This window comes from Quercus robur, chromosome 7 (assembly GCF_932294415.1).
Source record: "Quercus robur chromosome 7, dhQueRobu3.1, whole genome shotgun sequence".
Classification (NCBI taxonomy): Eukaryota; Viridiplantae; Streptophyta; class Magnoliopsida; order Fagales; family Fagaceae; genus Quercus; species Quercus robur.
Window position 1 is genome coordinate 17,892,866 of NC_065540.1, and position 13,403 is coordinate 17,906,268.

Here is a 13,403-nt window from a genome sequence, read left to right on the forward strand (position 1 = left end):
CTGGCTATGTTTGCTTTTTCGGACTTTATAGACAGCAATTCTTTAGTTGATTTACCGTTAGAGGGTGCTTCCTACACTTGGTTTAGAGACTCTGGTCTTCCCTCTATGTCTAGAATTGACAGGGTTTTGGTTTCTCTTGATTGGGAGGAACATTTTGAGAATGTTTCCCAAAGGGTGCTTCCTCGTGTTATTTCAGACCATTGCCCGCTTTTGTTGGAAGCTGGTGTTGTTCGACGTGGTCGGAGTGCCTTTAAATTTGAAAATATGTGGTTAAAAGCTGAGGGCTTTGTTGATAGAGTTCAACATTGGTGGAATGGGTACAGTTTTGTGGGTTTACCAGGATTTATTTTGGCTAAAAAATTGAGGGCTTTGAAAGCTGACTTAAAAAAATGGAATAGGGAGGAGTTTGGTGACTTGGCTCTTAGGAAAAAAAATTTGTTGACTGAATTGTTGGGGTTAGATGCGAGAGAGGAGATGCTGGGGCTTTCAGGTGAGGATCAACTCCGTCGTATTCATCTCAAAGGAGAAATTGAACAGTTAGCTTCCCTTGAGGAAATTTCTTGGAGGCAAAAATCTCGTGCTTTGTATGTGAAGGAGGGAGATAATAATACTCGTTTCTTTCATAGATTAGCAAACTCTCATAGAAATGCTAATCACATCAAGAAGATCGAGGTGGATGGTGTTCTTTATGAGGATGAGGCAGAGGTGTGCTCTCAGGTAGTTCTCTTCTACCAAGGGCTGTATAAGGAAACTGATTTAGGGCGCCCTTCTATGGATGGTTTAGATTTTGCTTGTATTGAGGAGGAGGAGAGGTTGTCCTTAGAGAAGGGGTTCACAAAGGAGGAAGTTCTCCAGGTCTTAAGGGAGATGGAGGGTGATAAAGCCCCTAGTCCGGATGGTTTCACCATGGCTTTTTTTCATCATTGTTGGGGTGTTGTGGAAAAGGAGGTCATGGAGTTTTTTGATTTTTTCCATCGGCACTCTATGTTTGAGCGGTCCTTGAATGCTTCTTTTCTCACCTTAATCCCTAAGAAGAGTAATGCTGTTAACATTAAGGACTTTCGCCCTATCAGTTTAGTGGGCAGTGTGTACAAGTTGTTGTCCAAGGTGTTGGCGAACAGGCTGAGGGCGGTTTTGGATAAGCTCATCTCCGAGACTCAGAATTCTTTTGTCGGTGGAAGGCAGATTCTAGATTCAGTGCTCATTGCAAACGAGTGTCTGGATAGTAGGCTCAAGAGCCGATTACCGGGGGTGGTTTGCAAGCTTGATATTGAAAAAGCTTATGACCATGTTAACTGGGAGGCTTTGTTTTATCTGTTGGACCGGATGGGTTTTGGTTTGAAATGGATAGGGTGGATTAAGGCTTGTGTTACTTCTGTCCGTTTTTCTGTCCTAGTTAATGGATCCCCTGAAGGTTTCTTTGGAAGTTCTCGTGGGTTAAGACAAGGTGACCCTCTATCCCCTCTTTTGTTTCTCTTGATAATGGAGGTTTTGAGCAGAATTTTGAAGAAGACTGAGGAGTATAACCTCATTCGGGGTTTTCTTGTGGGTTCAGTGAATTCTGTTGGTGTGCGGATTTCTCATTTGTTGTTTGCGGACGACACAATCTTATTTTGTGATGCCTCTAGGGATCAGTTGTTGTCCATAAGATTGGCGATGTCTTGTTTTCAAGCATTTAAAGGTTAATGTTGGGAAAAGTGAGATTGTTCCTGTTGGGGAGGTGAATAATATAGCTGAATTGGCTAGTATTCTTCAATGTAGAGTGGGGAGTTTGCCCATGAAATATTTTGGAATGCCGTTGGGAACTTCGTTTAAGACTGCTTCGATTTGGAATCCTATTTTGGAGAAGATGGAAAGAATCTTTCAGGGTGGAAGCGTCTCTATTTGTCTAAAGGTGGTAGGCTCACATTACTTAAGAGTACTCTTTCAAGTCTTCCAACGTATTTTCTATCTCTTTTCACGATTCCTAAAGCTGTGGCTGCTAGAATGGAATGTATTCAGAGGAATTTCCTTTGGGGGTCTTCTGAGGGGAGCTTCAAATATCCTTTAGTTGCTTGGGATAGAGTGTGTTTACCTATTAAATTGGGTGGTTTGGGGATAAGAAGTGTGGCATCTTTTAATCAAGCTTTATTAGGTAAATGGTTGTGGCGGTTTGGGCATGAAGTTACCCATCTTTGGCGGAGAGTAATCACCACAAAATATGGTGAGGGTCATGGGGGGTGGTGTACGAAAGTGTGCAAGAGGACTCATGGTTGTGGTCTTTGGAGAAGCATCCATGAAGGGTGGGAGAGCTTTTCTAAGCATTTGTCTTTTATAGTGGGTGAAGGCACTCGTATCCGCTTCTGGCATGATAGGTGGATTGGAGACTATACCCTAAAAAACCTCTATCCTGAGCTATATGTCTGTTCAGTAGACAAGGATGCATGCATCTCTGAGGTTTTGTGGACTCCGGAAGGAGGTACTTCCAGAGTGTGGGACTTAAGGTTTTTTAGAGCTTTTGAAGATTGGGAGCTAGCTGCATCTTACTCTCTTCTTCACCTTATCCATCCTCGTACTCCTCAAGGGGATAGGAGGGATACGCTTCGATGGCAGCTCAAAAGGGATGGTAAGTTTGATATCAGATCGTATTACCAAGCTATTCATGGTAATCATAACTTCTTTTTTCCTTGGAAGGGTGCGTGGAAACCAAAGATTCCTAAGCGAGTGGCCTTCTTCTTCTGGACAGCTGCGCACAATCGGATTCTCACTTTGGATAATCTCATGCTTAGGGATCGCATTTTGGTAAATCGGTGTTGTATGTGTTGTGGTGATGGGGAGTCGGTAGACCATCTTTTGCTTCATTGTCCTGTTACACATTCTTTATGGTCCTTCATGCTTCAGGCTTTTGGTGTGCATTGGGTTATGCCAAGAACGACGGCAGGTTTGTTATCTTGCTGGTATCAATGGCTTGGGAAGCACAACTCGAATATTTGGAATTTGATTCCAAGGTGCTTAATGTGGATTGTTTGGTTGGAACGTAACCGTTGCTCCTTTGAGAACATGGAGAAGACGTTGGATGAGTTAAAGATTTTATGCAAGCGTAGTCTTTTTGAGTGGGCTCGTTGTTGGGGCTTTACTGATTCTTCGTCTCTTTCAGAGTTTATGTTTTCCCTTAGTTTATCTTTCTAATATCCTTAGCTTTGGTTTTTGTTGTTTGTGTTTTCTGTTTCTTGTTGTTCATCATCATGAACTACTTGTACTTGTATTTTTCCTCATTTATATCATTTCTCTGATTACTTATCAAAAAAAAAAGTATACTTGCGTCGGGTTTGTTGTTTAGGCAAGAAGATTTGAACTTACAGGTTTCTACTTTTGTTTACTCAAGATGAGCTAAAAAAGTCTCCCAATGACTACAACACAAGTACCGAGAATTCACACAGTTTAAAGGATTTTCTTTTTGTTGGTTTTGATCGAATATGCCACCAATCAATTTTTCCCTCTTATTTTAGTGTGTGCTTTCGCAGGAGCAAGCATGCAAGAATGAAGTTTAAGCTTGATGCAATTGGCGAAAATAGTTTCCACTTTATATGATTATCAATCAAATAAAAAGTTACTTAATTTTGGTATGTTGGGTGATATCATTGTTGCTGAACCCAATCCTACATTGCATTTGCAGGTAAAACAGCAATTGAACAAACATTCAATACATATTTAAGGTTTAAGATAAAGGGAAAACGTACATAACAAATTGTAGTGTTCAGTCGAAGTGTACCTCCCAAGTTTTCTACTCAGTCAACTTATCCACAGAATCATCAGAAAAATCCTGACCCTTCTTCTTTTTCTTCTTTCAAACAAAGCAATCTGCAAAAAAAATACAAATTTAAACAGGGAAAAAAAATATATTATTGGGTTATCTAAAGAATTAATTTATATGAAAATCTTAATGGGGACAACATAAACTAATATAGCAAAGACAACATTTGCGTTAAGAGAGAAAGTAAGAAAGTGAAACCTTGTTATGGGTCATGATTGATTGTCATTTCAATGCTTGTGTAATGAACTACAATAGCAATATCGTTGAGTTGAGTTCTCTTTCTTGTCTGGTCGTGGAGTTCAAGTTCCTTGGATGTGTGAACTTGACTGTGAATTCACTGAGCTTTCTATGATAACTTAAACATATCTAAAATGGCGACGTTTAACCATAACATTCTTCGCTTTTTGGGTTGGGTTTCAAAGATGGATTATAGTCAGCCCAATTGGTAATAGTAGTAGCAGTAAAACCTTATTAGTGTAAGCCCAACTCCTTTTTTTTTTTTTTTTTTGGAAAACATAGCTTTGACACTTATAGAACAACACCTAACTCTCATTTTAGCAATGTGAGACAAAACCAAGGAGGGAATCCTTTTGAGAATTTTTTTTTTTCTAGGGGGTTTTGGTCAAGTAATTAAGGACAATGAGAATGGTAGATAAAAGTTTTATAAGTGTAAGTCCAACTCTTAAAGTAGCCTATAGGCTCTATACACTTATCTATACTATCTATAAAGAGATTCTCCTCTTTGAACTGGACTTTTATGTAATTTAGAAATACCCTTTGTAAGGTTAAATTTATTCAACCATCTAATTGGCTTTATTCCGTGCCAAATTTGCTTGTAATTCAGCATTTAGTAACCCTGTATTTAGGTGGGATTGTTGTAAGGGTAGTGAGTGAGATAGTGTGAAGATTGCTCAAGAGTGTGCAAGAAAACAGAGTGTCGCGGCTGGGACTCGCGGGTGGACTCGCGGCTTCAACCCGCCAGAAGATGCACACGTGCCAAGCATGCTGGAAGATGAACAGTCATGCTAGCTGGAGCACTACAGGACAAAACAGGACAACTGGCCATACGGTTAACTCGCGACTGGATCTCGCGACTTGGTCAAGCCGCGAGGTCAAGCCGCGAGCCACCCCTGTTTTGGAAAAACCTGACGTTTCGCATTCCTCTTCACTCCAGTATAAATACCCTTTTAACCCACGATTGAAAGAGAGCTTCCAGAGAGAATTTTGAGAGAGAAACCCTAAAGAAAAACCAGATTGTTTCACCCACAATCTCTACCTTAGAGTCTCATCAAATTCCCTCACTCTCTTCCTCTCCATTGTCAAATCCTTGAGAGGCATTATACCAAACCTGGTTCTCACCATTATCATCTCTGTGAGACAGACGTTTGGAGTTCTGGGAAGCAGTTAGGAAGGAGCCAATCTTCATTGGTTGATGCTACGGTGTAGTAGCGGAATCCGGAAAGCTAGAAAAGAAAAAGGTTCGGCGCAACCTCGTTGGAGCAAGAAGCTTGGAGGGTTTAGGTGCATTGGGTAGATTAGGCTTGGAGGGTCTATTGCTGTCCTTGTATCCCAACTGTATTTTCTAGTGGATTGATTACCGCTTGGAGGGCGGCGGAGAGGTTTTTCGCCGAGGTCTTCGGTTTCCTCTTCGATAACACATCCGGGTGTTATCTCTGTGTTTGCATCTTCCTTCCTCTCTATCTCTGCCTTTACATTATCTGCTGTGGTTTATTTTGTTGTGGCTTAGATAGTTGTTTAATCAATTCCATATTATAGCATATGTTAAGTTTCCGCACACTAGTTGTTTAACATATTGCGTGTGTTGATTAAATTGGTTTTTGGGGGTCTAAACGTTCAAAAGTGTTTTTGTACACATTTTTGAACTTTCAATTGGTATCAGAGCGGGTACACATCTGTTTGGTTTCATTACCATTGTGTGATCCTTGACTCCCTTTTTGAGATGGATAGGTCCCAATCCCTTAATGCACCTCCATATTTTGATGGAAGTAATTATGCATTTTGGAAGGTTCGTATGAGAGCTTTTTTATGCTCTATTGATGAATCCGTGTGGGATGCTGTTGAGATTGGTTGGACCAAACCTGAGGCAGCCAAATCCACATGGGATAAGGCAGCACTTGCTGCATCTAATGCTAACAGTAAAGCACTAAATGCTATTTTCTGTGGTGTGTCTCCAGATGAATTTCACAGGATTTCTCACATTACCATTGCCAAAGATGCATGGGAGATTCTGGAAACAACTTATGAAGGCACGAAGAAAGTAAAAGATACCAAGTTACAAATGCTGACCACTCGGTTTGAGGAGCTCAAGATGAGTGAGGATGAGTCTTTCGACTCTTTCTATGGGAAGTTAAATGAAGTGGTTGTCAGTAAGTTTAACTTGGGGGAGAAGATGGAGGACTCAAAGATTGTGAGGAAGATCATTCGATCATTGCCGGAAAGTTTTCGTGCTAAGGTGACAGCTATTGAAGAGAGCAAGGATCTTGACGACATCAAGGTGCAGGAGCTGGTTGGTTCTCTACAGACCTATGAGATGTCGCTGCCAAATCAACGGAAGGGTAAATCCCTTGCTCTAAAGACCACTAAGGAGAAGGTGGAAGATCAAGGCTCATCGGGAGAAGATATGGTGGACAAGGATGTAGCCTATCTTGTTAAAAATTTCAAGAAGTTTTTGAAATTCAAAAACAATGGAAAATTTGATGATAAGAGAAAATTCCAAAATTCTGGAAGGGAGAAGAGGGATTTCAAAAGGAAAGATGGAAAAGAATCCCAATCCACACAAGATGTCACTTGTTTTGAATGCAACGGGCATGGACACTTCAAGAAGGAATGTCCTAATTATTTGAAATCGAAAGGCAAGGTGTATGCCACGACCTTGAGTGATTCAGACTCGTCCGACTCAGAATCTGAAGAGAGCTGTGATGGAGAAGGGAACTATTCAGCTTTCATGACTATTGCTCATGTTGAGTCGTCGAATGAGTTAAATTTGCTTGTACAAGACCTTGGAGAACATAGTGATGATGAATCACTAGGAATTGTTGAAGAATCAGAAGCTGAAGAAGAAGAAAGCACAGCAACTCTTCAAGAAAATTACAACTCACTTTTGGAGAAGTCTGGTGAATACACGAGGGTGGCCAAGGCTGCTGTGAGAAAGATGAAGAAGGCTGAGGAGGACTACAAAAGTCTCCTAATCCGGTATAGGGAGGCCAAATGCGAGATTGAAACTTTGAATGGTGAGCTCTCCGAAGCTTACACTAAAGTGAGATTTCTTGAAAGTGAGGTTGTTCAAGCAAATGCAAAAATAGAGAGGGTCACCACCAAGAAGCTAGATGATGTTATATCATCTCAGAAGAGCTTTTCAGACAAATCCGGACTGGGATTTACCGGAGGAAGTAGCTCAACTGGAAATGTCACTAAAGAAGTGAAGTTTGTGAAGGCCAAAGATCCAGTTGTAGCTGACCCTATTGGTGTGAAGCTCGAGGTGGAGGAGAAGAAGAATGTGGTGGACCAACGGATGCTGAATCATCGTAATCAGTATGTGGGCAGGTCTGAGTCTCGTGCCAAGTCACGTCCACGACCACAAAAAGGTCCTAGAGGAATGTATGTGTGCCATTATTGTGGACTTCAAGGGCACACCCGACCAAATTGCCAAAAGCTGAGAGCAAAGAACAGTGCTACTCCTCAAAGGTCAGGAGGACCAAGAATTGATAGGAGAACTTGGGCAGGGGATCAACCTAGAGAGCAAAATGGAGATCCCGGAATGATGAACGTGATGAAGATGATTGGTGCATTCACCAACTGCTTGGAAAGCTTCTCACGAAGGTTTGAAAGCCCTAACTCCCGTACCCAATCCTTTAAGGAAATCACCCCAAACGCAAGTGACGTGTGGGTGAAAAGGGGTACTCATGCATAAGCATTACAACATGTCCATGCATTAATACTTCCTATGCTTTGTGACTATGTTTGTTTGGTATGCTTGTTGGGTTTGTTCTTGGTTGCTTGATTTGTCTTCTTGTGAATATTTCTTAATTGTGTTTTATCAGTCTTTTTGTTTCTTGAGTCAAAAATCCAAAAATTACATAAAAATTTGAAAATCAAAAAGGCTTGATTGACTTTGTTGAGTTTTGTCTTAAAACTCGTTTTGCCTTGTACCTTTGTGCTAATGGCTTTGTGCATTTTCGAGCATTGCTTGTTTTCATGCACTCATATCACTGTGGGAAAAATCTGGAAATCTATGTGATTGTTGTAAATAGATCTTCAAGCTTGTCATGAATGATTAGTGAATGGTTATGTTGATCTTGAAACATGCATAGACTTGTGTCTATATCTCTTCCCATTTTTTATTTTTTGTTTTGCTAAAAAGAGCTCATTAAATGTAAATCTCCAAATGAAAAGAGATATTGAGCTGCAAAAGCCTGTCGCACATTCTAGTATTTGACTAGGAAAAAGGGTAAGCGACCTTATATTAAAAGTGAAATTTCTTTCAAAAAGGCCAAAGGCCTGTTCTTCAAAGAAAAGTGTTGACTATTCCTCTCACAATGAGAGATGATTGCCTCAAAAGATCAAATGTTATGGCTGAAAGTGGAGTTAAATGAAAAGCTCCAAGTTATGTTATCAAGTTATGTGGGAGGTCATATATTCATATTTCTATAATTGAGATTGGTCACATGATCTAGTGCTAATTGTGTATGCCTTGGTTGAATTGATCATTGAAGCTTCACATTAGACAAAGGACTATCTCATTGTTGATATCCACACACAACACACAAGTTTATGTTCGATAAATGTCATATTCATTTGTGTGATTGTACTTGATAAAAAGTGTTTTCACATGCTCAATCTTTGTTAATTCAAGCACAAAAAGATTTTTGAGTGTTTTAGGTGTTTTTGGAAAGTGTTTTGCTGGAAAAATCTGAAAACTTCAAAAATACAGTTTTGCCCTGTTTTGGCGGCTCAGTCGCGGGTATGTCAAGTCGCGAGCCTCAGTCGCATCTTCGCTGGTCAGTTTTGGCGACTTGTTCGCGAGTGGAAGGTCCAGTCGCGAGATTCACTCAGAGATTTTCGCGGCTCAGCTCGCGACTCACTCGCGGGTAGACCTTCCAGTTGCGAAAAACACTTAGAAAAATTTTTCAAAATTTTCCTCTTGAGTGCTTTGGCGGCTTGAGCTGGCGACTGTGTGGCGACTTAATCCAGTCGCGAAAATTGCGTGTTTTGCAGAAACAGGAGCAGTTTTTAAACTTTTTCAGTTTTTCCCTCGAATTTTTGTGACTGTTCATCTTCTCTCTAAACACTCTCCCTCCCAAACACTCCGTGCTCCCTTTTCCAATCTCTTGTGTTGCACTCTTGTAGCTCAAAATCGTCAAGTTACAGGTATGGGTTTTCTGTTTTACCCTCTTTTCTTCATGATTTTGTGCTTTTACCCTTGATTTTTCGCATTTGATTGTGTTTTTGAAATGGGTTTGTGTTTCGGTCTCTGCTCCTTGTTCTTGCTTAGCGTGTGATTTATGTTGCTATAGTTTGTGTTAAATGATTGTCATATGATTATTGATCTTCATCTTGTGCTTAGCTAAGTGTTTATTTGATTTCAATCTGATCTTTGAGCTGTTGAGTGATTTCTATTGGTTCGTTCTGAGGGTGTGGGTTTTACTGTGCTAGATTTGCATGTTCTAGTGTGTCTATCTGTGGGTAGCTTCTGTTTGGATCAATATTTTGTTTGAGTGTCATATCATTTTTCCATTATCTGCCTCAATGTCATTTATCTGCCTTCAGGATAGTTTCACCATGTTGTTCATGTGTTTCCTATCCTAGGCTTGGTTTATCCATATGTTTGAACTAAATAGCTTGCTGTTTAAGTGTTTGAAGTTCATTTGTCTGGTTGATATCTCTCTCTGTTTACTACATGGTTCTGACTGGTTCTGCACATATATTGCTATATGTTGTTGTGGCCTTTTCTGATTGTTCACAGATGGCTCCTTCACCTCAGAAGAAGAAATCTACTGCGAAGAAGGCTGACAAAAGACTTAAGATGGATTCTAGATTGTTTAGGTCAGTTCACCACTTTGAGAGATACAAGGATAACTTCTTGAATGCAGGAATCATTCAAGAGAGATTTGTGGATTTGGAAGATTTAAGGCAAACTTTTATTCCCAGTTGTTTTGAAGGAAGAGGATGGGAAAAGCTTTTGGGTGGTTTCCCTGTTGTGTGTGAACCCTTAATTAGGGAATTCTACTCAAATGCTGTGATAAAGGATAATGAATTGAGTTGCTGGGTGAGGGGTAAAGAGTTTGTCTTAGATGCTCATGTCATAGATGATGCATTAGGGCTTGAAGGATTAGATGATGAAGAATTTATCAATTACAAGGATAGGAGTGTGTCTATTGAAACTATTCAACAAAGGATAGGTGGGCAGAGAGAAGGGAAATGTTTGAATACCACTGCCTTTCCAGTGGACATGAGGTGCCTTACAATAATTATGATGTTTAACCTCTATCCCATTAGGAAATTGACCACAATCAACTGTGCTAGAGCAGTCTTTCTGATGGATCTCAAGGAAAAGAACTTCATAGACATAAGTTCCCACATTTATGACACCATTGTGGATGAGACTAGAACAACCTCTAGGCCTAAATTGATCTTTCCAAGTTTGCTTATGAGGATTTTTAGGAATAAGGGTGTTCCAATCCCTCAAGACATCAGTCCCATGTCTACACCCTCTGCAAGCAACAAGCTCACCTGCAAAAGGATAAGTGTTAGGCTTCCAGGAGAAGAAGATGAAGGTGATGAAGGAGAGGCTGCTCCAATGGAGACTGAAGCAGAGGCAGCAGGGCTTGCATCAACTTCAACACCTAGGAGAAGTGGCAAAAGACACAGAGCTTCAACTTCTGCAGACACACCTCCAGATGCTTTCCAGATCATTCTGGAAAGGCTTGATGGGATCAGGGCAGTCCAAACTGAGCATTCTGACAGGATGAGATCCATGCAAGACCAGATTGATGTCTTGGCTGCTACACTTGACAGCTTCACAACTCAGCATGACAAGTGACCCTTTGGCCATTCCATGTCAAAAAGGGGGAGAAAGTTCATTGATGATTGAGAAGCAGAAAAGCAGCTCTTAAGGGGGAGTAATTAGTTGAGGGGGAGTAATGTGGTTATATATGTTTATGATTTGGGTATTTTAGTGTTTTTATGGTTTTGATACACTGTGTTTTGGTGTATAACTGTTTCTAATTCTTTTCATATACTCTTGGTTAATCTTTAATATATGTTTGATGATGTTATTCAGGTATTTGTTGGTTTGTACCCATATGCTTATGTAAGCTTTTAGGGTTATTGTTTTATGCATAGTTTGTAGGCTTTATGGTATGTACCATGCTTAAGTGCAGCCTTTATGCTATGTTGAAATCAGTACTTTAATCTAAATGTTCTGCATTTTGGTTTATGTACTGTCACTCTTGTGCCCTTGTAGGATTGTTCCTAGATGCATATGCCTTGTGTGCTATGCATTGGTTGAGTGTTGAGCATACAAGTGTCTTGCCTTGTGCTTGTTAACTTGTATGTTCTTGTGTTCATTCCAAGTGTGAATGAGCACTGTGATCACTACCTTGTGATGTTCACTTGGTTGATCAAGCCATGGTTTGTTTATTAACTCCATCTTTGCTTGATCTCATATTGCCTGTTTCATATGCATTAATAATTTTCTGCTTACAATGATCATGGTGTATTGTTGTGTTTCAGGAGTTTATGTTCATATGATTCAAGTGCTTCACAGCTTCTAGAGTTAGGTGTGAGTGAGTTTTGTTCAACTGTTCCCAACTCACATGTTAAGTCTAGAGTCTGTTTTAGGGTTTTGTCACGGAATAGCCAAAGGGGGAGATTGTAAGGTTGAATTTATTCAACCATCTAATTGGCTTTATTCCGTGCCAAATTTGCTTGTAATTCAGCATTTAGTAACCCTGTATTTAGGTGGGATTGTTGTAAGGGTAGTGAGTGAGATAGTGTGAAGATTGCTCAAGAGTGTGCAAGAAAACAGAGTGTCGCGGCTGGGACTCGCGGGTGGACTCGCGGCTTCAACCCGCCAGAAGATGCACACGTGCCAAGCATGCTGGAAGATGAACAGTCATGCTAGCTGGAGCACTACAGAACAAAACAGGACAACTGGCCATACGGTTAACTCGCGACTGGATCTCGCGACTTGGTCAAGCCGTGAGGTCAAGCCGCGAGCCACCCCTGTTTTGGAAAAACCTGACGTTTCGCATTCCTCTTCACTCCAGTATAAATACCCTTTTAACCCACGATTGAAAGAGAGCTTCCAGAGAGAATTTTGAGAGAGAAACCCTAAAGAAAAACCAGATTGTTTCACCCACAATCTCTACCTTAGAGTCTCATCAAATTCCCTCACTCTCTTCCTCTCCATTGTCAAATCCTTGAGAGGCATTATACCAAACCTGGTTCTCACCATTATCATCTCTGTGAGACAGACGTTTGGAGTTCTGGGAAGCAGTTAGGAAGGAGCCAATCTTCATTGGTTGATGCTACGGTGTAGTAGCGGAATCCGGAAAGCTAGAAAAGAAAAAGGTTCGGCGCAACCTCGTTGGAGCAAGAAGCTTGGAGGGTTTAGGTGCATTGGGTAGATTAGGCTTGGAGGGTCTATTGCTGTCCTTGTATCCCAACTGTATTTTCTAGTGGATTGATTACCGCTTGGAGGGCGGCGGAGAGGTTTTTCGCCGAGGTCTTCGGTTTCCTCTTCGATAACACATCCGGGTGTTATCTCTGTGTTTGCATCTTCCTTCCTCTCTATCTCTGCCTTTACATTATCTGCTGTGGTTTATTTTGTTGTGGCTTAGATAGTTGTTTAATCAATTCCATATTATAGCATATGTTAAGTTTCCGCACACTAGTTGTTTAACATATTGCGTGTGTTGATTAAATTGGTTTTTGGGGGTCTAAACGTTCAAAAGTGTTTTTGTACACGTTTTTGAACTTTCACCCTTAAACCTTACGTTTAACAAGGTAAAAACTTGAGGACAACCCAGTAAAAATATATCTCAAACTCCACTTAAAATGCCTACAAAATAGGACATTTTCCCACTAATCTATATCTTCAAAACAAACTTATCCCAAAAAAAAAATAAAAGAAAAAGAAAGAAAAATAATGACACTAGACCAAAAAAAAAAAAAAATGGGGGTTTGGTTTAAAATTGTAAACCTACTATGGTTTTGTGAGAGTTGGATTTTATATCTTAAGTACTCGGATTCTCCTATGAATTGGCACCTCCCCATGCACAAAGTGCTTGGGGGTCTAGGGGGGGAAAGGGTTCAAGCTGCGAGGTTAGCAGCATGTTGTAATTATCTTTCATAAAAATTTTCTAAAATATCCCTATTATTTATTTTATTGACTCAAAAATAATACCAATTTAGGTAGTGTTTTGGTTCTAAACAATTTTTAGGATGGTCAGAAGTTATGTGACGTAAAACATTTTAAAACGTTTAAAAAAAAAAATTGGTTGAACATTATGAATCCTCATGATAATTTAGTTAGTGTATATATTCTTCTATAAAAAAAAAAAAAAAAATTGTTTAGGTTATATTAATT